The sequence below is a fragment of the Diadema setosum genome, chromosome 12 (assembly GCF_964275005.1).
Source record: "Diadema setosum chromosome 12, eeDiaSeto1, whole genome shotgun sequence".
Taxonomy (NCBI): domain Eukaryota; kingdom Metazoa; phylum Echinodermata; class Echinoidea; order Diadematoida; family Diadematidae; genus Diadema; species Diadema setosum.
In genome coordinates, this window is record NC_092696.1 from 3,536,085 (window position 1) to 3,560,777 (window position 24,693).

At 38.4% G+C, this 24,693-nt stretch overlaps 1 protein-coding gene across 1 annotated transcript in view; it reads left to right on the top strand.

Annotated features, from left to right (window-relative positions):
* LOC140235700 (uncharacterized) overlaps positions 1-24,693 on the top strand; it is a 272,960-nt gene that overhangs the window by 215,439 nt on the left and 32,828 nt on the right. The window lies entirely within an intron of this gene.

Here is a 24,693-nt window from a genome sequence, read left to right on the forward strand (position 1 = left end):
ATTAAGATTAATTGTCTAGAATGTGTCATATGGCCAACCTGTATACACACGTATATACACACACACAATGCTAAATGTATGTATCAAACATCTGTAACACAACTTTGAACTAACTGTAGGAATTATCGCTGCACTTATCATCCATACTTTTTATCACTATCTGAAACTCCACAAAAACCACTAATTGACAAATAATCATCAATACAGAAGACTAACAATGCAAATACCTTTTTTTACAATGTATAGCTTGTTACATGTATAAATCAGCACAAAGTAACCACGACTACATTGTGTTACTGAATTGATATGAACAAATTTCATTTTGTTACAATACAGTGGAAACTCGATATAACGAGATGGTCGGGACCGAATCATTTTCCTCGTTATAGCCGATATCTCGTTATATCAGTAGGCATAAAAGAAGGCATAAAATAATGACATTAATTTGCACATGTGGGACTACCCTTCATATTTCAATCAATACTGAAAACTTGATATTGTGTGTGAGGGAATTGCTCACCTTTATGGGTAAGAAGATGTTTTTGCCAAGGAAATCCAATATCAAGAATGTGTTTCTTATTAATTGTAGATGTTTGAATTTGTAAATTTATATAGCTTGCGATTGTATCAAGATCGTCTGTGGATTGGTATGTGGTTATCGAATGGGTGTGTGTTGTGTGGAAAGCTTGAATATGGTCTGCATAATGCTGTGTGTGTATGTGACACATTCTGTATGTACATTATGACTGCGTGTGTGTGAAGACGGGGAATTCCCGAAGTAGAAGGCCAATCACAGCATCAGATTGCCTCACACCTGCTAAACGCCATGATGATGTCATACATACATTATGGCCGTCCCACCACATTTTCTGCATGTATCAGTGTGCGTGCACACACACACTTCACACGTACAACATGCAGTGCTAGCTGGAGTGCATTGAAGAAAATGATTATGTGTGTGCAAGACAGTTTTTGGCGCATCAAGCTTTACAATCTCGGAAGATGATAGCACAGGCGATGTAAAGCTTTACCGAAGGCATTTTGCTTTACCTCGCTATAGCAGGTTTGATTTACTATGTTTTTCTTTGTTTGGAAGTCGCAAAATTTATCTCGTTATAGCAGTTATTTCGTTATAGCCGATCTCGCTATAAGAGTAGCATTTTACATAGACTTGTGTGGAAGGAAATTTGGGACCGAGAAAATGTCATTGTTATAACCGATATCTCGTTATAGCAGTGTTCGTTATACTGAGTTTCCCCTGTATACTATATCAGTCTAAAAAGCCCAGCCAGCAAAATTTTGCAGCAGTCGAAGTAATGCAATCTCCAACGCAAAACAAAGGTATACTGTGTGAGTGTGTATGTATAGGTGTGTTTACATGCAAACGTGATTTCTACATGGACGAAGGTGTAGTACTCCATTGAAGAAAAAAAAGTAAAAAAAAAATAATTATTTTCTTTCGTGCTCTTGTGAGGATCGAACCCGTACGTGTGCAACCTCACATTTCTGAGACGACGCCTCTAACCACTCGGCCATACGTCTCGACAAAAAAAAATTAGAGGAACGTAATCTTATGTACGTGAAAGATGAATCAGGAATCGTTTCGTCCGCATTCCATTCTCATTTTCAGTTTTAAATTGCAAAATTGTCAACCTCATGAGGAGATTTCAAAGAATAAAATCCATGATTACTGCAGCTTATTGTCACAGCTACAACATACTTAAGTTTCAGAGGAAATGAAGCAAAATCAGCTGAGATAAAGGTGCTTAAACGTTGTCAAGTCAATGCATGGTTTCTAAAAAAATCACCTTCCATGGACATAACACGTAAACTTGTCCGATTTTAGGTCTTTACCTTTAAACACAATTTAAAGCATGATGACGTCATCAAATTTCAAAACTATGACATGGACTTGAAAGGCAAATGTTCAAAGTACAACATATCTGAATTTGGGATAATATTGAGCTTAAACAACAGAGATACGAGCAAATGAATGTCAGAAACAGTACCTCAAAAAAATCAATTCCACTTTTTTTATTTAAAATGATGATATGATGACGTCATCGCGTTTTCCTGGCAATATTGATACTTGGAATGTTATTTACAATTCATATACTTTTGTAATATGCAATAGAAATATAGGGTCAACGGACGATTTAAAGAGCTATGGCGAAATAAACAAAGACATGTTTTTCACTATATTTGCAGAAAGACGCGCACGCGGAATTTCAACTTTGACGCCAGTGCATTCCTTTGTTATAGGTCGAAATCGATCGGAAATCAATGGATATTGTTACTCAAAGTATCAGGAATCCAAATCAGTCAAAAATATTGCATTTTCATGTTGCTTACGGGCTCTGCGCGCGAAATTGCGCGGATGGACGCGCACGCGAGAAAATGTTTGAAACGCTTAAAATTGTCTGAAACTTCGAGATTTCCCATTGGGAAGTCGTTTTGAGCCTTTTAAAATTTTGACGCGCGCTTACGCGCGCGTAATGATGACCTGTGTAACTAGCGTTAAAAAGTAAGATAGAGCGTGACCTGAACTTCATGTCCACCGAAAATGATACAGAAATGACATCTAGTTATGAAGTTATGATCGATCATGTGACAAAGTCCGAAAATCACAAAAATGGCGCCTAGATGACGTCATAGATATGTTACTGTCATGAAAACCTTATTGTGGCTAGATTTTGTCATGAGACATGTTGACTGAAAATGTCATGTTATTTCGTAATGTCATTCTTGAGATATTGACGACACAAAATTGTCCAGAAAGAAAGAAGAATTAAAAAAAACGAGATATGAAACTCGTCACGCTGACGAGTTAGGTGATACGCTTGTGGTCATCAGGTGTCGGTCATCTGTGATCGACAAATAAAAGAATGTGATATAGGCACCTTGAAGTTATATTGAGCGTGCATGCAAAACCGTTTCTCTAACCACTCGGCCACGGGACATCCCCGGAAATGGTAAGGCAAAAAAGAAATGTATAGATATCACAGGGGGAAAAAGTCAATGCCCACTCAACAATCGTGGCCGCGTGAACATGTATTGCATTGCTAGACGGAAATGCGGCCTTGTAACGACTGATGTCGCTATGCCATTTCTGGGAACATGGGAAAAATACGCGCCGTAGACATAAAGCCTATAATCGGCTGGTTTTGATACCTTGCCTTTAATCACAATTTTCAGTGTAATGACGTCATCAAATTACAAAACAATGACATGGTCTTGAAAGACAATTGTTCAAAGTACAACACCTCAGTCGTCGTCATTACATACTATGATCGGTTTGACAAAGTCAACCTGCAAAATTTTGCTGCTGTCGAAGCAATGTGGTCTCCAACACAAAAAAGAGGGATATGGCGTGTGTGTGTGTCTGTGTGTGTGTATAGGTGCGTTTATATAAGAACGTGATTTCCACATGGACGAATATGTAATACAAAATTGAACAAAAAAAAAAAGTAAAATAGCTAAGTATTTTGTTTCGTGATGTTGTGGGGTTCGAACCCGCAACCTCACGTCTCTGAGACATCGACTTTATCCACTCGGCCATACGTCTCGACGAGAAAATATGGGGAACGTAAACTTATGTATGTGAAAGATACATGAGGAATCGTTTTGTCCACATTCCATTTTCATTTTCAGTTTTAAATTGCAAAATTGTCAAACTGATGAGAAGATTTCAAAGAATAAAATGCATGATTACTGCAGCTTATTGTCTCAGCTACAACATACTAAAGTTTCAGAGGAAATGAAGCAAAATCAGCTGAGATAAAGGTGCTTAAACGTTGTTAAGTCAATGCATGGTTGTAAAAAATATCACCTCCCATAGACAATACACGTAAACTTGTCCGATTTTGCGTCTTTACCTTTAATCACAATTTAAGGTATGATGACGTTATCAAATATCAAAAGCATGACATGGACTTAAAAGGCAAATGTTCAAAGTACAACATATCTGAATTTGGGATAATATTGAGCTTAAACAACAGAGATACGAGCAAATGAATGTCAGAAACAGTACCTTAAAAAAATTAATTCCACTTTTTTTATTTCAGATGACGATATGATGACGTCATAATGTTTTATGGAAATAATGATACTTGAAACGTTATGTCCAATTTATATGCTTTTGTAATATGCAATAAAAACATAGGGTAACCAGACGTTTTAAAGAGCTATGGCGAAATAAACAAAGACATGTTTTTTCACTATATTTGCACATAGACGCGCAGGCGAAATTTCAACTTTGACGCAAGTGCATTGCTTTGTTATTTGTCAGAATCGATCAGAAATCAATGGATATTGTTACTCAAAGTATCAGGAATCCAAATCTATCAAAAAATGTGCATTTTCCTGTTGCTTACGCGCACTGCGCGCGGAAATGCGCGGACGGACGCGAATGCGCGGAACGCTTAAAATTATCTGAAACTTCGAGATTTCCCATTGGGAAGTTGTTTTGAGCCTTTAAAAAGTTTGACGCGCGCGTACGCGCGCGTAAAGATGTCCTTGGTAATTAGCATTACAAAGTAAGATTGAGCGTGACCTGAACTTTATGTCTACCGAAAATGATACAGAAATGTCCTTAAGTTATGAAGTTATGATCGATCATGTAACATGTCCGAAAATCACAAAATGGCGCCTAGATGACGTCATAGATACGTTACTGTCATGAAAACCTTATTGTGACTAGATATTGTCATGAGACATGTTGACTGAAAATGTCATGCTATTCCGTCATGTCTATGTTGAGATATTCACGACACAAAATGTGCCAGAAAGAAAGAAGAATAAAAAGAAAGAAAGGAAGATTTTGACAAACACAATAGGAGATACGCTAAAAGCGTATCACCTAAAAAGAGAAATTTTGACAATCACAATAGGTGATACGCTGATAGCGTATCACCTAAAAAAAGAGAAAACTCCTGCGGGAGTCGAACTTCTCGCCTTCCGGTATGGCGTCATGAACACCCAGCGCGCTAAGCGATTACGCCACACGACTGTCCTGAAGACCGATTGTGAAACGAATAATTATACTGTCGTGAATGTGTCGACTTGTGATGGCGCTATTCAACTTCCCACAAGTGGCCGCGTGGATTCGACCAATATCCAGTTACAAAGAACAATCGGGAATCGTTCCGTACAGATTGCATTCTCATTTTCAGTTTTTAACTACAAAATTGTCGACCTAATGAGGAGATTTGAAAATATAAAATACATGATGACTGCAGCTTATTGTCTGAGCTACAACATACTTAAGTTTCAGAGGAAATGGAGCAAAATCACCTGAGATAAAGGTGGTTAAACGTTGTCAAGTCAATGCATGGTTTTAAAAAAAAATCACCTCCCATAGACATAACACGTGAACTTGTCCGATTTTGTGTCTTTACTTTTAATCACAATTTAAAGTATGGTGACGTCATCAAATTTCAAAACCATGACATGGACTTGAAAGGCAAATGTTCAAAGTAAAACATATTTGAATTTGGGGTGATATTAAGCTTAAACAACAGAGATACGAGTAAATGAATGTCAGAAACAGTACCTCAAAAAAATTAATTCCACTTTTTTATTTCAGATGATGATATGATGACGTCATGAGTTTTGCTGGCAATATTGGTACTTGAAACGTTATTTCCAATTCATATACTTTTGTAATATGCAATAGAAATATAGGGTCACCAGACGTTTTAAAGAGCTATGGCGACATAAACAAAAACATGTTTTTTCACTATATTTGCAGAAAGACACGCGCGCGGAATTTCAACTTTGACGCCAGTGCATTCCTTTGTTATAGGTCAAAATCGATCGGAAATCAATGGATATTGTTACTCAAAGTATCAGAAATCAAAATCAGTCAAAAAAATTGCATTTTCATGTTGGTTACGCCCTCTGCGCGCGAAATTGCGCGGACGGACGCGCACGCGAGAAAATGTTTGAAACGCTTAAAATTGTCTGAAACTTCGAGATTTCCCATTGGGAAGTCGTTTTCAGCCTTTTAAAATTTTGACGCGAGCATACGCGCGCGTAATGATGACCTTGGTAACTAGCGTTAAAAAGTAAGATAGAGCCTGACCTGAACTTTATGTACACCGAAAATGATACAGAAATGATATCTAGTTATGAAGTTATGATCGATCATGTGACAAGGTCTGAAAATCACAAAATGGCGCCTAGATGACGTCATAGATATGTTACTGTCATGAAAACCTTATTGTGGCTAGATTTTGTTATGAGACATGTTGACTGAAAATGTCATATCATTCCGTAATGTCATTGTTGAGATATTGACGACACAAAATGTGGCAGAAAGAAAGAAGAATAAAAAAAAGAGAAATTTTGACAATCACAATAGGTGATACGCTGATAGCGTATCACCTAAAAAGACAGATTTTGACAATCACAATAGGTGATACGCTAAAAGCGTATCACCTGAAAAGTAAGAAAGGAAGATTTTGACAAACACAATAGGAGATACGCTAAAAGCGTAGCACCTAATAAAGAGAGATTTTGACAATCACAATAGGTGATACGCTGATAGCGTATCACCTAATAAAGAGAGATTTTGACAATCACAATAGGTGATACGCTGATAGCGTATCACCTAATAAAGAGAGATTTTGACAATCACAATAGGTGATACGCTGATAGCGTATCAACTAAAAAGAAACGAGACATGAAAACTCGTCACATTGAGGACGAGTTAGGTGATACGCTTGTGGTCATCAGATGACGGTCATCTGTGATCGACAAAGAAAAGAATGTGATATAGGCACCTTGAAGTTATATTGAGCGTGCATGCGAAACCGTTTCTGTAACCACTCGGCCACGGGTCATCCACGGAAATGGTAAGACAAAAAAAACAAAAAACCAATGTATAGATATAACAGGGGGAAAGTCAATGCCCACTCAACTAACGTGGCCGTGTGAACATCTATTGCATTGGTAGACGGAGAAGCGGTCTTGTATGATAACGACTGAGGTCGCTATGCCATTTCTGGCAACTTGGGAAAAATACGTCCCGCAGACATAAAACTTATAATCGGCTGGTTTTGAGACCTTGCCTTTAATCACAATTTTCAGTGTAATGACGTCATCAAATTACAAAACAATGACATCGTCTTCAAAAACAATTGTTCAAAGTACAACACCTCAGTCGTCGTCATTACATACTATATGATCGGTTTGACAAAGTCAACCTGCAAAATGTTGCTGCAGTCGAAGCAATGTGGTCTCCAACACACAAAAAAGAGGGATATGGCGTGTGTGTGTGTCTGTGTGTGTGTATAGGTGCGTTTATAAACGAACGTGATTTCTACATGGACGAATATCTAATACAAAATTGAAGAAAAAAAAGTTAAAAAAAAATTGTTTCGTGATCTTGTGGGGTTCGAACCCGCAACCTCACGTCTCTGAGACGGCGCCTTTAACCACTCGGCCATACGTCTCGACGAGAAAATATGGGGAACGTAAACTTATGTATGTGAAAGATACATGAGGAATCGTTTTGTCCACATTCCATTCTCATTTTCAGTTTTAAACTGCAAATTTGTCAACCTGATGATGAGATTTCAAAACAAAAAATGCATGATTACTGAAGCCTATTGTCGCAGCTACAACATACTTAAGTTTCAGAGGAAATGAAGCAAAATCAGCTGAGATAAAGGTGCTTAAACGTTGTCAAGTCAATGCATGGTTTAAAAAAATATCACCTCTCATAGACATAACACGTAAACTTGTCCGATTTTGCATCTTTACCTTTAATCACAATTTAAGGTATGACGTCATCAAATTTCAAAACCATGACATGGATCTGAAAGGCAAATGTTCAAAGTACAACATATCTGAATTTGGGATAATATTGAGCTTAAACAACAGAGATACGAGCAAATGAATGTCAGAAACAGTACCTCAAAAAAATCAATTCCACTTTTTTGATATCAGATGATGATATGATGACGTCATAATGTATTTAGGGAAATATTGGTACTTGAAACGTTATTTTCAATTCATATGCTTTTGTAATATGCAATAAAAACATAGGGTCACCTGACGTTTTAAAGAGCTATGGCGAAATAAACAAAGACATGTTTTTCGCTATATTTCCACATAGACGCGCACACGAAATTTCAACTTTGACGCCAGCGCATTCCTTTGTTATAGGTCGAAAATGATCGGAAATCAATGGATATTGTTACTTAATGTATCAGGAGTCCAAATCTGTCAAAGAATGTGCATTTTCATGTTGCTTACGCGCACTGCGGGCGGAAATGCGCGGACGGACGCGAACGCGCGGAACGCTTAAAATTGTCTGAAACTTCGAGATTTCCCATAGGGAAGTTGTTTTGAGCCTTTAAAAAGTTTGACGCGCGCGTAAGCGCGCGTAAAGATGTCCTAGGTGATTAGCATTAAAATGTAAGATAGAGCGTGACCTGAACTTAATGTCCACCGAAAATGATACAGAAATGTCCTTTAGTTATGAAGTTATGATCGATCATGTAACATGTCCGAAAATCACAAAATGGCGCCTAGATGACGTCATAGATACGTTACTGTCATGAAAACCTTATTGTGGCTAGATATTGTCATGAGACATGTTGACTGAAAATGTCATGCTATTCCGTCATGTCAATGTTGAGATATTCACGACACAAAATGTGCCAGAAAGAAAGAAGAACGAGACATGAAAACTCGTCACATTGAGGACGAGTTAGGTGATACGCTTGTGGTCATCAGATGACGGTCATCTGTGATCGACAAGAAAAGAATGTGATATAGGCACCTTCAAGTTATATTGAGCGTGCATGCGAAACCATTTCTGTAACCACTCAGCCACGGGTCATCCACGGAAATGGTAAGACAAAAAAAAAAAACCCAACAATGTATAGATATAAGAGGGGGAAAGTCAATGCCCACTCAACTACCGTGGCCATGTGAACATCTATTGCATTGCTAGACGGAAAAGCGGCCTTGTAACGACTGAGGTCGCTATGCCATTTCTGGCCACTTGGGAAAAATAAGTCCCGCAGACATACAACCTATAATCGGCTGGTTTTGATACCTTGCCTTTAATCACAATTTTCAGTGTAATGACGTCATCAAATTACAAAACAATGACATCGTCTTGAAAGACAATTGTTCAAAGTACAACACCTCAGTCGTCGTCATTACATACTATGATCGGTTTGACACAGTCAACCTGTAAACTTTTGCTGCAGTCGAAGCAATGTGGTCTCCAACACACAAAAAAGAGGGATATGGCGTGTGTGTGTGTCTGTGTGTGTGTATAGGTGCGTTTATATACGAACGTGATTTCTACATGGACAAATATGTTATACAAAATTGAAGAAAAAAAAAGTAAAATAGCTAAGTATTTTGTTTCCTGATCTTGTGGGGTTCGAACCCGCAACCTCACGTCTCTGAGACGTCGACTTTATCCACTCGGCCATACGTCTCGACGAGAAAATATGGGGAACGTAAACTTATGTATGTGAAAGATACACGAGGAATCGTTTTGTCCACATTCCATTTTCATTTTCAGTTTTAAACTGCAAAATTGTCAATCTGATGAGAAGATTTCAAAGAATAAAATGCATGATTACTGCAGCTTATTGTTTCAGCTACAACATACTAAAGTTTCAGAGGAAATGAAGCAAAATCAGCTGAGATAAAGGTGCTTAAACGTTGTTAAGTCAATGCATGGTTTAAAAAAAAATCACCTCCCATAGACAATACACGTAAACTTGTCCGATTTTGCGTCTTTACATTTAATCACAATTTAAGGTATGATGACGTCATCAAATATCAGAAGCTGGACATGGACATAAAAGGCAAATGTTCAAAGTACAACATATCTGAATTTGGGATAATATTAAGCTTAAACAACAGAGATACGAGCAAATGAATGTCAAAAACAGTACCTTAAAAAAATTAATTCCACTTTTTTGATTTCAGATGACAATATGATGACGTCATAATGTATTTATGGAAATAATGATACTTGAAACGTTATGTTCAATTTATATGCTTTTGTAATATGCAATAAAAACATAGGGTCACCTAACGTTTTAAAGAGCTATGGCGAAATTAATAAAGACATGTTTTTTCACTATATTTGCACATAGATGTGCGCGCGAAATTTCAACTTTGACGCCAGTGCATTGCTTTGTTATTTGTCAGAATGGATCAGAAATTAATGGATATTGTTACTCAAAGTATCAGGAATCCAAATCAGTCAAAAAAAGTGCATTTTCATGTTACTGACGCGCTATGCGCGCGAAAATGCGCGGACGGACGCGCACGCGCAAAATTGTTTGAAACGCTTAAAATTGGCTGAAACTTCGAGATTTTCCATTGGAAAGTTGTTTTGAGAGTTTTAAATGTTTGACGCGCGCTTACGCGTCCTAGATGACGTCCTAGGTAATTAGCATCAGAGAAAGAAAGATAGAGCGTGACCTGAACTTTATGTCCACAAGAAATGATACAGAAATGACCTTTAGTTATGAAGTTATGATCGATCATGTAACATGGTCCGAAAATCACAAAATGGCGCCTAGATGACGTCATAGAGACGTTACTGTCATGAAAACCTTATTGTGGCTAGATATTGTCATGAGACATGTTGTCTAAAAATGTCATGTTACTCCGTAATGTCATTCTTGAGATATTGACGACACAAAATGTGCCAGAAAGAAAGAAGAATAAGAAACGAGACATGAAAACTCGTCACATTGAGGACGAGTTAGGTGATACGCTTGTGGTCATCAGATGACGGTCATCTGTGATCGACAAGAAAAGAATGTGATATAGGCACCTTCAAGTTATATTGAGCGTGCATGCGAAACCATTTCTGTAACCACTCAGCCACGGGTCATCCACGGAAATGGTAAGACAAAAAAAAACAAAAAAAAAAACAATGTATAGATATAAGAGGGGGAAAGTCAATGCCCACTCAACTACCGTGGCCATGTGAACATCTATTGCATTGCTAGACGGAAAAGCGGCCTTGTAACGACTGAGGTCGCTATGCCATTTCTGGCCACTTGGGAAAAATACGTCCCGCAGACATACAACCTATAATCGGCTGGTTTTGATACCTTGCCTTTAATCACAATTTTCAGTGTAATGACGTCATCAAATTACAAAACAATGACATCGTCTTGAAAGACAATTGTTCAAAGTACAACACCTCAGTCGTCGTCATTACATACTATGATCGGTTTGACACAGTCAACCTGTAAACTTTTGCTGCAGTCGAAGCAATGTGGTCTCCAACACACAAAAAAGAGGGATATGGCGTGTGTGTGTGTCTGTGTGTGTGTATAGGTGCGTTTATAAACGAACGTGATTTCTACATGGACAAATATGTTATACAAAATTGAAGAAAAAAAAAGTAAAATAGCTAAGTATTTTGTTTCCTGATCTTGTGGGGTTCGAACCCGCAACCTCACGTCTCTGAGACGTCGACTTTATCCACTCGGCCATACGTCTCGACGAGAAAATATGGGGAACGTAAACTTATGTATGTGAAAGATACATGAGGAATCGTTTTGTCCACATTCCATTTTCATTTTCAGTTTTAAACTGCAAAATTGTCAATCTGATGAGAAGATTTCAAAGAATAAAATGCATGATTACTGCAGCTTATTGTTTCAGCTACAACATACCAAAGTTTCAGAGGAAATGAAGCAAAATCAGCTGAGATAAAGGTGCTTAAACGTTGTTAAGTCAATGCATGGTTTAAAAAAAAATCACCTCCCATAGACAATACATGTAAACTTGTCCGATTTTGCGTCTTTACCTTTAATCACAATTTAAGGTATGATGACGTCATCAAATATCAAAAGCATGACATGGACTTAAAAGGCAAATGTTCAAAGTACAACATATCTGAATTTGGGATAATATTGAGCTTAAACAACAGAGATACGAGCAAATGAATGTCAAAAACAGTACCTTAAAAAATTAATTCCACTTTTTTGATTTCAGATGACAATATGATGACGTCATAATGTATTTATGAAAATAATGATACTTCAAACGTTATCATGAATTTATATGCTTTTGTAATATGCAATAAAAACATAGGGTCACCTGACGTTTCAAAGAGCTATGGCGAAATTAATAAAGACATGTTTTTTCACTATATTTGCACATAGATGCGCACGCGAAATTTCAACTTTAACGCCAGTGCATTGCTTTGTTATCTGTCAGAATCGATCAGAAATCAATGGATATTGTTACTCAAAGTATCAGGAATCCAAATCAGTCAAAAAAAGTGCATTTTCATGTTACTGACGCGATGTGCGCGCGAAAATGCGCGGACGGACGCGCACGCGCAAAATTGTTTGAAACGCTTAAAATTGTCTGAAACTTCGAGATTTCCCATTGGAAAGTTGTTTTGAGCCTTTTAAATGTTTGACGCGCGTTTACGCGTCCTAGATGACGTCCTAGGTAATTAGCATCAGAGAAAGAAAGATAGAACGTGACCTGAACTTTATGTCCACAAAAAATGATACAGAAATGACCTTTAGTTATGAAGTTATGATCGATCATGTAACATGGTCCGAAAATCACAAAATGGCGCCTAGATGACGTCATAGAGATGTTACTGTCATGAAAACCTTATTGTGGCTAGATATTGTCATGAGACATGTTGACTGAAAATGTCATGTTATTCCGTAATGTCATTCTTGAGATATTGACGACACAAAATGGGCCAGAAAGAAAGAAGAATAAGAAATACTCGGATCACCTAAAAAGACAGATTTTGACAATCACAATAGGTGATACGCTAAAAGCGTATCACCTAATAAAAAGAAAGAAAGGAATATTTTGACAAACACAATAGGAGATACGCTAAAAGCGTATAGCGTATCACGCTGATAGCGTATCACCTAAAAAGAGAAATTTTGACAATCACAATAGGTGATACGCTGATAGCGTATCACCTAAAAAGAGAAATTTTGACAATCACAATAGGTGATACGCTGATAGCGTATCACCTAATAAAAAAAGAGAAATTTTGACAATCACAATAGGTGATACGCTGATAGCGTATCACCTAAAAAGAGAAATTTTGACAATCACAATAGGTGATACGCTGATAGCGTATCACCTAAAAAGAGAAATTTTGACAATCACAATAGGTGATACGCTGATAGCGTATCACCTAAAAAGAGAAATTTGGACAGTCACAATAGGTGATACGCTGATAGCGTATCACCTAAAAAGAGAAATTTTGACAATCACAATAGGTGTTACGCTGATAGCGTATCACCTAATAAAAAGAAAGAAAGGAAGATTTTGACAAACACAATAGGTGATACGCTAAAAGCGTATCACCTAAAAAATCACAAGATCATTACCAAGGCTACGCCGGTGCACCTATAAGGGGGGGGGGGGGGTTCAAGTCAATAAAAGACGCAAAAAGATACATCGAATGGCAAAAATCACAAGATCGCGCTGGTGCGTCTAATCGGGGGGGGGGGGGGTTAGCTTGATACACCCCCACCCCTTCTGCGCAGCCCCCCTCCAAAAAACAAACAAACAAACAAACAAACTGAAAAACGTTCCGCGGCCCCTGATACATAAAAAAGAAAAACACCCCCCCCCCCAAAAAAAAAAAATATATATATATATATAAATATATATATATATATATATATATATATATATATATGTGACCGTGCACCTCAAAACGAACATAAAGTCACACACTGATTTTGCGTGAGAACTGAAAATAAGTGAAATGGGTCAACCTTGCCGAACTTGACTTTTTCATATTTTCTGAAAGAGCGGGTCTTCTTTTACATTATGCTGAAATTTGGTATCATAAAACGGGCAGGAAAGTGGTTTTTTTTTTTTTTTTTTTTTTTTTTTTAGCAGTTTATGTCGAACATTTTTGGTAGAATGGTGTGATTAGGTGTGTCTTTGGAATTCCTTTTTCATTTCTGAAAAACCTTGTCCACACTCTTCAATTTCAACTCTAATAACTTTTGAAAGGATAGTGCTACTGCTTTGAAAGTTGGCATTAATTATGAACAGAATGTATTAATGAGGCATACTTAATTTCAGTTTAATCTGATAATCCCTTCATTGTTGTTACTCTGGTGGTTTACTTCCTGTTTTTTGTCCCATTCATCGCACAGCCAGCGCGGTTTGGTAAAGATTAAGCGCTTGAATAGACACTGCACTTCAGAGCCTTTTTTCTCAGTTCACACTTTTCCTGAGTTTGTGCTTTCTTTCCAATATTTAGATAGGTTAGGAGAGTCCATTTGATTTGAGTTATACATCATTTTAAAGCTTAAAATCTGCTCTTTTAGAATATGGTCTTAACTAAAAATTCATGTCTGGCGACTTTTTGTTTGTTTTGAGGTGCAAGGTCACATATATATACACAGCAAATAACATAAATAATGGCCATTTCAAGTACCTCCACATGTGTAGCTATTCCAAAATATATACTTGATAACAAAAACATACAAAAGATTAAACAAATCAAATCTAACCTCATTAATCAGATGCTTGACACATTTTGCTCGTTGTACATAATGCACGTAAAATGACCATGAAAACTGTAGGACTTAGTGTGAGGCTGGGGAGAAGAGAGAGTGTTTGGAGAGAGAGAAAGAGAGAGAGAGAAACAGAGAGAGAGTGTGAGAGAGAGAGAGAGAGAAAGGGAGAAAGGGCGAGAGAGAAAGAAAAAGAGGGAGACGGGGAGAGAGAAAGTTATGGAGAAATGTTTGAAAAGTAAATTTAGACCTGAGACAAGCTTCCGAATTACATATCATTATTATGCTGAGAATAATACTTTACAATAGAACACTAATTCGTGTACACTATAATTCAAATTACAATAGAACACCAATTTGTTTACATTATATTTCAAATTACAATAACATTAATCAGAGGAATATAATTATATGTAACCATTTATCATAAAACGTCTTTAGAAATACACCTGTATGCGAAAAGTTTGTGAATACTGAAGAGTAAGCATCCATCCCGCGTTTATAAATCAGAATATAAATTGAAAATACAACGTACATCACAGTACCATGTCGTCGCTGGGGCGACAAGACCCTGTATCTCAAATTTTGGTATAAGTAACTTTCTCAGAGTATTGGTCGGACAATTAGTCAAGCGACGTCCCGTTCAAGTTTCAGCTGCCCCAACCCCAATATACGGTCACCATGGCATACTCCCCCCCCCCCAAAAAAAAAACAAACAACAACAACAACAACAAACATCCAACTGTAAATGTGGGTGCCTCGTCCACCGTGACCCTTTTCCCAAACATTTGAAATTGCATATACAAAATTAATAGTACGTAATCTGATCCTGCCATCCCAATCACGACATACTGATTAAAACACAACACTTGTGGAAAATGATTTCATTGGCGATTGTCATTTTTAGAATGCTTAATAATAATTCTAGAGTCTTACCAGCCCCCCCCCAAAAAAAAAAATAATAAAATAAGAGCCTTTTCCACTCACGCGAAATCAAATTGATATCACATTTTAGTCATTTGTATAATGCACGTAAAGCCCGTCTAGGTTATAGAACATAGTATGTAACTGGAGAAGAGAGAGAGAGAGGGAGAGATAAAAGAAAGTGAGTGGGTGACTCAGAGTGAGGGGGGGGGGGGAGGGTGGGAGAGAAAAAGGTTTAGGAAGTTGCAAAAAGGAGGTGTAATCAGGATATACAAGAACATATTAAGAACTGAAACAAACAAGCTTCAGCTTAATTTTAATTCAAGGCATAAAAATCATCAAAAATTATCACACTGACTTTATATACAAAATAACCGAAGATATGTTATATAATAATAGTTCAGTCTTTACATTGTGTAACAATATTGAAAATTTATCACATTACGGTAATTGTAAAATAAAAATCATATAAAATTCTTTTAGTATTCAACCTTATCACCCTGCAACTTATCAGTCTGAAAACTTATTCAAATGTCTCTGAATTATATACCTTTGGTGTGAGTTATAATGTGAACACAGAACAATCATAAGATAACCTGTACAATACAAGTACCACTTGAAAACTTTAAACAACCAATCTCAAGCTGAATTTACTTGTTAAATGAGGCATTTACACTGCTCCTGTAACGTTTAGTCCTGGACTTGATCTTCCTGAGTTTGTTATTATGTCTTAGGGCTCTGTAGCTGCTCTCTGTCGGCGGGAACCAGCAGTCTGGAAACCTCGCATAGAGTGAGGCAGCAAACCTCAAACACAACTGATCTCTTCTATCACAGAGTGATGTGATGTTGCACATGACACAGGCCTCCTTTTATGATTCATACCTGTTACCCAAGATTATACGGAGCGTTTTTTTTTTTAACCGTTTCAATGGCGTTACTTTGTTTATAGTATAGTTAATAGTATTGTTATGGATGAGTAGAACACCGGTACAAAATACTCGAGGACTGGTCTGATGTAGCTAGTGAAGATGGTTAGTAGGTCGTCAGATGGCGCCCTGCATCGTTTCATGACGCGGGGTACGGAGACCTTCCTTGCAGCTCGCTTGTTAATGTCGTCGACATGCAAATCCTAACGAAGATTGCTTTGAATAGGAACACCAAGGAGCTTGACCTTGTTTATCATTTTCTTCCAATACATTGTCGTTCAGCTTGAGCTTGAGGGGTGAAATTGTTTTTTTTTTTTTTTTTTTTTTTTTTTTTTTGGTGAACGCGACACGCTTCACTTTACACGTCGATGGGTTGAGTTTCATCAGAGTCTCCGCTTCGGCAAACCACCTACTGAGTTCCTTGAGTGTGTCTGGGACAACACTTGCAGCAGTGGTCACATCATCTACGCATTTCCAATGCTCTTCTAAGGTGTCTGCTGGAGTGGATCGTTGATCATTGCGAGGAAGACATGTATAAAACATGATTCAGGCTTCTAACATTTGTCTTGGTTAATGTTGGTTTCTTCATATTATGACGAGCTTGCTTCCTAAAGGCACTACATCCATTGATAATGATATATTACACGTTGGAAGCAAGCTCTTCTTATGTTCGTTTTGCATTCTCGCCATTATCATATGATTATAATTATTTGTCACCTTTTTATCAATATTTTGACTCACCTCCTCTGCAGATTCAAGATCTGCACTTGCTTTTTGAGAGCATTCAGGACGATTCCCAATATCAGTCCTCGATGGGATATGACTTGGCCAGATGGGTATTTGATATGCCACGTCTTTCGAAGTTCAGTCTTGCGTGTCTCTACATGTCCGATACTTTCCTCTCAACAGCCGTCACCTCAACCTCAAAGTCTTAGAATTCAACTTTCCCCAGTATCTAAACAATGCCTGAATGTATTTGTTTTTCTTAGTATTAAACTTGGTGTTTACATGTATTACCAGGGATCATGAGATTAAAGGTGGAAACTCAAGTGAAAATATTTTTTTTTCTCCATACTTCAGAAATGGTTCAAGGTATTCTCATGAAACTTAGTACATAATGATATACATATAGACCTATTCGGGTTCGTTGAGGGCAGCAGACAAGTTTCGGTTACACGGCGCAGCCATTAGGTCTCGCTGCGCAGCGCCCTCCCCCAGCCCCCCTCCCCCTCCCCCCCCCCCACTTCCGCCCACCCCCGTGGCAGCAGCAAAAAGGTTCTATATGTAATAGAGTAAGCGCTCACCATTCAGTGCGTACAAATGAAAACGGGGCCAATTGAACAGTGGCGTGCGTGCACGAAAGAGGTCGACTACCAGAAGCCCGAACCCGGAAGTGCCTAAAGTAATAAACGTAAAGTACAGCTTCGAACATGGGGTTGGGTTGGAAAAATCATTATAATTTTAAGGAAAATCAATATTTGTCCATATGCCTCCGGATTTTGTAAGTGAGATACATTATCAACACAGTATACGTGTTTTGATGAAAAAAGGACTTGCTCTAATGTGTTAAATATGTGCCTTAAACATGAAGCCAAAATTGCCAAACAGGCATTCATGCATTCATACTACACAATAAGACTGCAGAAAGGTACAGTGTATACTCTTTGGTATGGGAGTACTGATTTCACATAATATACGTCGCTTAGAAACATCAGACACACATACAACACGCACTCCCACACGCATACAGCACACACTCCCACACACACACACACACACACACACACACACACAACAAAGACACACACACTCACAACAAACACACACATACGCACACACACGTACACACCAAACCAAATTTTTTTTTTCAAATTCCAACACACATACATACACACACACACACACAACACACAGTGTGTTTTGTGTGTGTGTGTAGGAATTTGAAAACAAAAATGTGGTTTGGTGTGTACATGTGTGTGCGTATGTGTGTGGGTGTGTGTGGGAATGTGTGTTGTATGTGTGTGGGAGTGTGTGTTGTATGTGTGTCTGATGTTTCTAAGTGACATTTATTATGTGAAATCAGTACTCCCATACCAAAGAGCATACACTGTACCTTTCTGCAATCTATTATGTAGTATGAATGCATGAATGCCTGTTTGGCAATTTTGGCTTCATGTTTAAGGCACATATTTGGCACATTAGAGCAAGTCCTTTTTTCATCAAAACACGTATACTGTGTTGAGAATATATCTCTCTTATAAAATCCGGAGGCATATGGACAAATATTGATTTTCCTTAAAATTAGAATGATTTTTCCAACCCAACCCCATCTTCGAAACTGTACTTTACGTGTATTACTATAGGCACTTCCGGGTTCAGTCTTCTGGCAGTCGACCTCTTTGAAAATGGCGGCGGGTCGTTCAATTGGGCCCGCTTCTGTATGCGAGCGCGCGCTCTATTACATATATAGAACCTCTTTGGGCAGCAGACACAGCTGAGCAGACAGCACTGCACACGCGCGCGGATGCATTGCGACTATTCCGTGCACATGCATCGGGGGGGGGGGGGGGGGGCAGGCGTGAACACCGCAGTAATGGCGCCATAATACACAAACCGCCTCTCAGAATCGGTCTTTAATTAGAATACTGGGGTGGTATTCTGAGGTCGTAATTAAGTCTGTAATTATCTTCGTGATTAAGTCGTGAAGTTAATAGGCCCTTAATCATGGGCAAAATCGGTATTCTGAGGACGTAATTAAGGTATGATTAAGTCCCCTGTAATTATCTTAGGTCCCTCCCATCTAATTGTTATTCCATCCAATCAGACGCGTTGTTAGAAGCCAAAATGATGACTATACGCGCTAATATGCCCTCAATGCGCGTTCCTCCACGCCCCTGTAATTACAACCCAAGAGCTCCGTGCGCACACTCCGGTATTTGATTACAACCCCTCACATACGCACGCGAAGATCTCAACCTCTGTGCTCACATAAAATGACAAAATTCATTGAAGATCGGCTATATTTCTTTTTTTCTCTGAATTCTATGGATACCATGATAACAAGATTCAACCGCTCCTCGGTTACCAAAGACGGTAAGCATCGTTGTGGCAGAGAAAACACGATGTAATGCGTGATATCGGAGCAGTTAATGACACTCTTTGGTATCATTAAGTTTTCCATTAACTTTCATACTTAATTACACCCTCAGAATACCGATTCGTAATTAACTCTGTGATTAAGTCCTCTCAGAGGTGCACGCGCATTGATACGCGCAAACGCGTAGGTCCTTCCCGCCAAAACACTTGTTGCTATGGTAGTTAATAAATCCCCTACTTAATCATGCTCTCAGAATACCAATTCGGTAATTAAGTGCTAATCAGACACTTAATTAGCTCTCAGAATACGGCCCCAGCCTGTCAATGATTTTCTGGGGAATTTTGATGTCATGCAGTCAAATGTCATGTAATCGAGGATCAAAATGCTGCAACGTATTCCCAACAAGTTGATCTTAAAACAAATTTATCCATCCAAATTGCACTATCAGTTCAATGTACATGGGTGTCACCAGGGGGGGGGGGGTGCGTTGGGTGCGAACGCACCCCCTTCAGACCCTTAAAAAAAGAAAAAAAAAAAAAAAAAAAAAAAAGGGTCTGCGAGCGACCGAAATGCCGGACGTTAAATAATTATTCTTTTTTATGTATTTCTTTTTTTTTAATATTGCACCAGCGACAAAAAAAAAAAAAAAAAAAAAAAAAAAATCGTGGGCAAAAACAATTCGCACCCCTGTAAAATTTAAATTCGAACGTCGCATTTTGAGAGCACTACAACAACTAACTTAAACATTGTTATTCAATGAATAAAAGGTCACTTCGACGCCACCTCGCTGGTCATACCTCCCCCAGTCACGAACATAAACCGAAACCCTTGACTACCAGTGGCGGATCCAGGTGGAGGGGCGCACCGCCCCCCCCCCCCTCCTTGATTTCGACAGCGAAAAGCGAAAAATTATAGCGACAAAGGCAGTTTTTTTTTTACTGTAAAATGTCAATTTTTTTGGACATTTTACTCGCATTTAATCGTAATAGCATTCTCCTGAAGTTGCTGCCAGTAGTTGTCGGCAATTTTGCCCGGTGACCCCCCTTAATTTCGAAAGCTAAAAAAGATATACTGAGTAGTTTCAAAAGGCAGTTTTTGGACTGTCACATGTCAAAATTTTCAAGCTCACTCGCATCTAATCTTTATGCAGTTATCCTGATGTTTATAACTGCCAGTAATTGTCTGCAGTTGCGCCCGGTGCGTCCCTCCTCCCCCTTAATATCCATAGGGAAAAAAATGATAACTACAAACGGCAGTTTTTGGACTGTCACATGTCAAAATTTTCAAGCTCACTCGCATCTAATCTTTATGCAGTTATCCTGATGTTTATAACTGCCAGTAATTGTCTGCAGTTGCGCACGGTGCGCCCCCCCCTCCCCCTTAATATCCACAGGGAAAAAAAATGATAACTACAAACGGCAGTTTTTGGACTGTAAAATGTCAAAATTTCAAGCTCGCTCTCTTCGCTCGCTCGCTCGCATTGAATCGTTATGCAATTCACCTGATTTTGCTGCCAGTAATTGCCAGCAGTTGCCCTGTGCTCTCCAATACCCTCCCCTCTTTAATTTCCAAAGCGAAAAAATATGGCTAAGAAAGGCAGTTTCTGGACTGTAAAATGAAAAATTTTAAGCTCGCTCTCTTTGTTCGCTCGCATTTAGTCGCTATGCAATTCATCTGATGTAATTGCCAGCAGTTCCGCCCGGTGCGCACCCCTCCCCTTAATTTCCAAAGCGAATACATATGGCCAAGAACGGCATTTTTTTGAACTGTAAAATGTCAAAATTTTCAATTTCGCTCGCTCTGCTCATAATACCATTCTCCTGAAGTTACTGCCAGTATAATTGCCGGCAGTTCTACCCGGTGCGCCCCCCCCCCCTTAATTTCGAAAGCTAAAAAAAAGATATACTGAGTAGCTTCAAAAGGCAGATTTTGGACTGTAAAATGTCAAAATTTTCAAGCTCGCTCGCATTCAATCTTTATGCAGTTCTCCTGATGTTACTGTCACTAATTGTCTGCAGTTGCGCCCGATGCGAATACATATGGCAAAGAACGGCAGTTTTTGGACTGTAAAATGTCAACATTTTCAAGCTCACTCGCTCCGCTCGCTCGCATTTAATCATAATACCATTCTCCTGAAGTTGCTGCCAGTAATTGCCGGCAGTTATGTCCGGTGCGCCCCCTTATTTCGAAAGCTAAAAAGATTATACTGAGTAGCTTCAAAAGGCAGTTTGGGGACTGTCATATGTCAAAATTTTCAAGCTCGCTAGCATTTAATCTTTATGCAGTTCTCCTGATGTTACTGCCAGTAATTGCTTGCAGTTTCGCTCGGTGCGCCCCCCCTTAATTTCCAAAGCGAATATGGCCAAGAACGGCAGTTTTTGGACTGTAAAATGTCAAAATGTTCAAGCTCGCTCGCTCCGCTCCGCTCGCATTTAATCGTAATACCATTCTCCTGAATTTGCTGCCAGTAATTGCCAGCAGTTCTGCCCGGTGCGCCCCCCCCCCTTAACTTCGAAAGCAAAAAAGATATACTGAGTATAGCTTCAAAAGGCAGTTTTTGGACTGTAAAATGTAAAAAAAAATTCAAGCTAACTCTCTTAGCTCGCTTTCATTTCATCTTCATGCCATTCACATGATGTTATTGCCAGTAATTGCCAGCAGTTGCCCCCAGTGCCCCCCCTAATTTTCAAAGCAAAAACAAAAAAAACAAACAACCAAAAATATGGCTACAAACGGCAGTTTTTGGACTGTAAAATGTCAACATTTTAAAGCTCGCTCGCTGCGCTCACTCGCATGTAATCGTCATGGCATTCTCCCGATATCACTGCCAGTAATCTGTCGTTACACGTGCACCGTCATTCCATAATCCATTTCCTAGTATATAGGGGAACAACCCCCTCCCACAGCCTCCTCCCCCCCCCCCCCTTGCTCGTTCCGCTTGCTCGGTTTAGTCGCGTCCATGACATCGGTGTAAGAATTATTTCGAGAAGTTTATTTAAGTTATACCATTTATAGGCACATATTATCGTTCAATAACAAATTAGTTCAAAATGTACTGATACCTTAAACAAGTAGGATTGTTTCACGTCGATAAAACACACAAAAACCTGCTTGTATCAAATTGCAACATTTAAAACATCAAAATGCAAAAAGTTCTCACCGTGGGAGGAGGGGGGAGGGTGGACAACAGGCACTTTCACATCCTTTTCATACCCCCTTCCTCGTATAGTAACGCCCCCCCCCCCCCCCCCCCCGCCAAGATGGAATTCCAGCTACGCCGGTGTCCTTTCCCCGCTTGGTTTCCCTAAAAAAAAAAAAAAAAAAAAAAAAAAAAAACAAGAAAAAAAAAAAAAAAAAAAAAAAAACAGTAACAGGGATTGAGAGCTTCATATATTCAAAATGTCTGTTCAAAAAATTTCGTTACATTACAGTCAAAACGCACCCCCCTTGGAAAAAAAAAAGCTGGTGACGCCCCTGATGTACTGAGTGGCCCTCATTTATAGAAGCTTTTTTTTTTTTTTTTTTACGTAGGTCCCTCTTTTCCATTAACGCAATTATTTTGAATAATCATTAGTTTAATTAAACGCTTTAAATGCATTAAACCATAAAGTTAGTGATACACTCCTCGTGAATTATACCCTTCTTCTGCTCTCTTTGCTAAAATGGTATCCTGGATTACGACAGAGAGGAGATGTTGTTTTCATCAAACCTTAGTAAAAAAAAAAAAAAAAAAAAAATCACTTGACATCTGTGGCTTGGAATGCAAAAGTTCCTAAAATACATGCTCCATTCTTTTCATAAGCACTGCATGTTCTCATGTATTTATGTTACATCCCATATACATACTTCCCATTCAAGACTTTTTTTTTCAGTCCTTTCATCAAAAACTGTAGCCGCGGCCGGAGGCATAATGTTTTCGGGTTGTCCGTCCGTCCGTAATATTGTGTTTGGACAGCATAACTTGAGAACCGTTTGAGATATACTAATGAAATTAGGCATACATGACAGGACGAAGTTGTGCCTATCTAAAATACTATTTATTGGGTGCCAATGCTCAATGTCACTATTTCCTCATATCTATGCAAGAGCCAAATGCGTTGTCTTCAAACCTTGAATAAACATGTATTACACCATTATTACACAATGTATTACACAATTATATTATCTAGAGAAAATTATGAGGTGGAAAGTCCAAAGGTCAATCGAAAAGCTAAATTTCACTCTTTTCTCAATATCTCGGTTATGCTTATAAGTATTTTTAGGGAACTTAATACATATGCATGTGCAAATTGATTTTGTGAAGCGCACGTGAACTTGTTAAGTATCTCAATGCGCTCCGTTGTAAATCAACCTCATTCCGTTACGATTTAATGTTTTTATATTGACTACCGATTCAGTAGACGAGGTCTCCTATAGACAAAATATGATCTCGACCCAATTTATCTACAACCCCGTATATCAAACCGGGTGTGCACAATAAACGTTAACATTGTTTGATATAAACATGTAATATTATGTTCTCCGTATACATTATAACAAGAACCTGAGTCGAATACAAGTTAGTGAGCAGGGTGTAGGTTTAGTGCAGTGCAGTGCCAAGTCACACAGCTAGGTGATAATATATTGTGAGCATCATGACACCATAATGTAAAGCAGAGGTACTAGTATTTTGTCCTGATACATTTAGCAAGTATTCTTTTGCTGGAGTACATACATATCCTGTGCATCAAAATAATATTAGTAGTATTATCAGTAATAATAATGATAATGATAATGAGTGAATGACAAACGTTTATTTAAATCACCGGGTGAGCTGACTTTGTTTCGACACTTAGTACAAAATACATCTTACTGTTTTCAACCCAGTAACTGATCACTTGCTTAATCAGGATATACTAGTAATCCATGATTTCACTGGTCATCATATCGATAACAGGTAACAATGACAAATGAAAGCAAATGTAAATTTCCAGTCACTTCAAAAGGCGTTGGCCTTCTATTTATTTTTTTTTTTTCATTACGCTCCTTGTGAATAATGTACAAGCATACTTTTACCTGTACTGGTATCCAGGAATGGGACAGAGAGTACATTTTCTTCATTTCCTTCTCTTCAAACCTTCATCCATGAATAATAATATTGGATCTAATGTTTGTCCCTTGAAATGCGTGCACGTACTTGTGTAAGGTATATTCCAGCGTTATTCGTATCATGTACTATTTCCCGTCT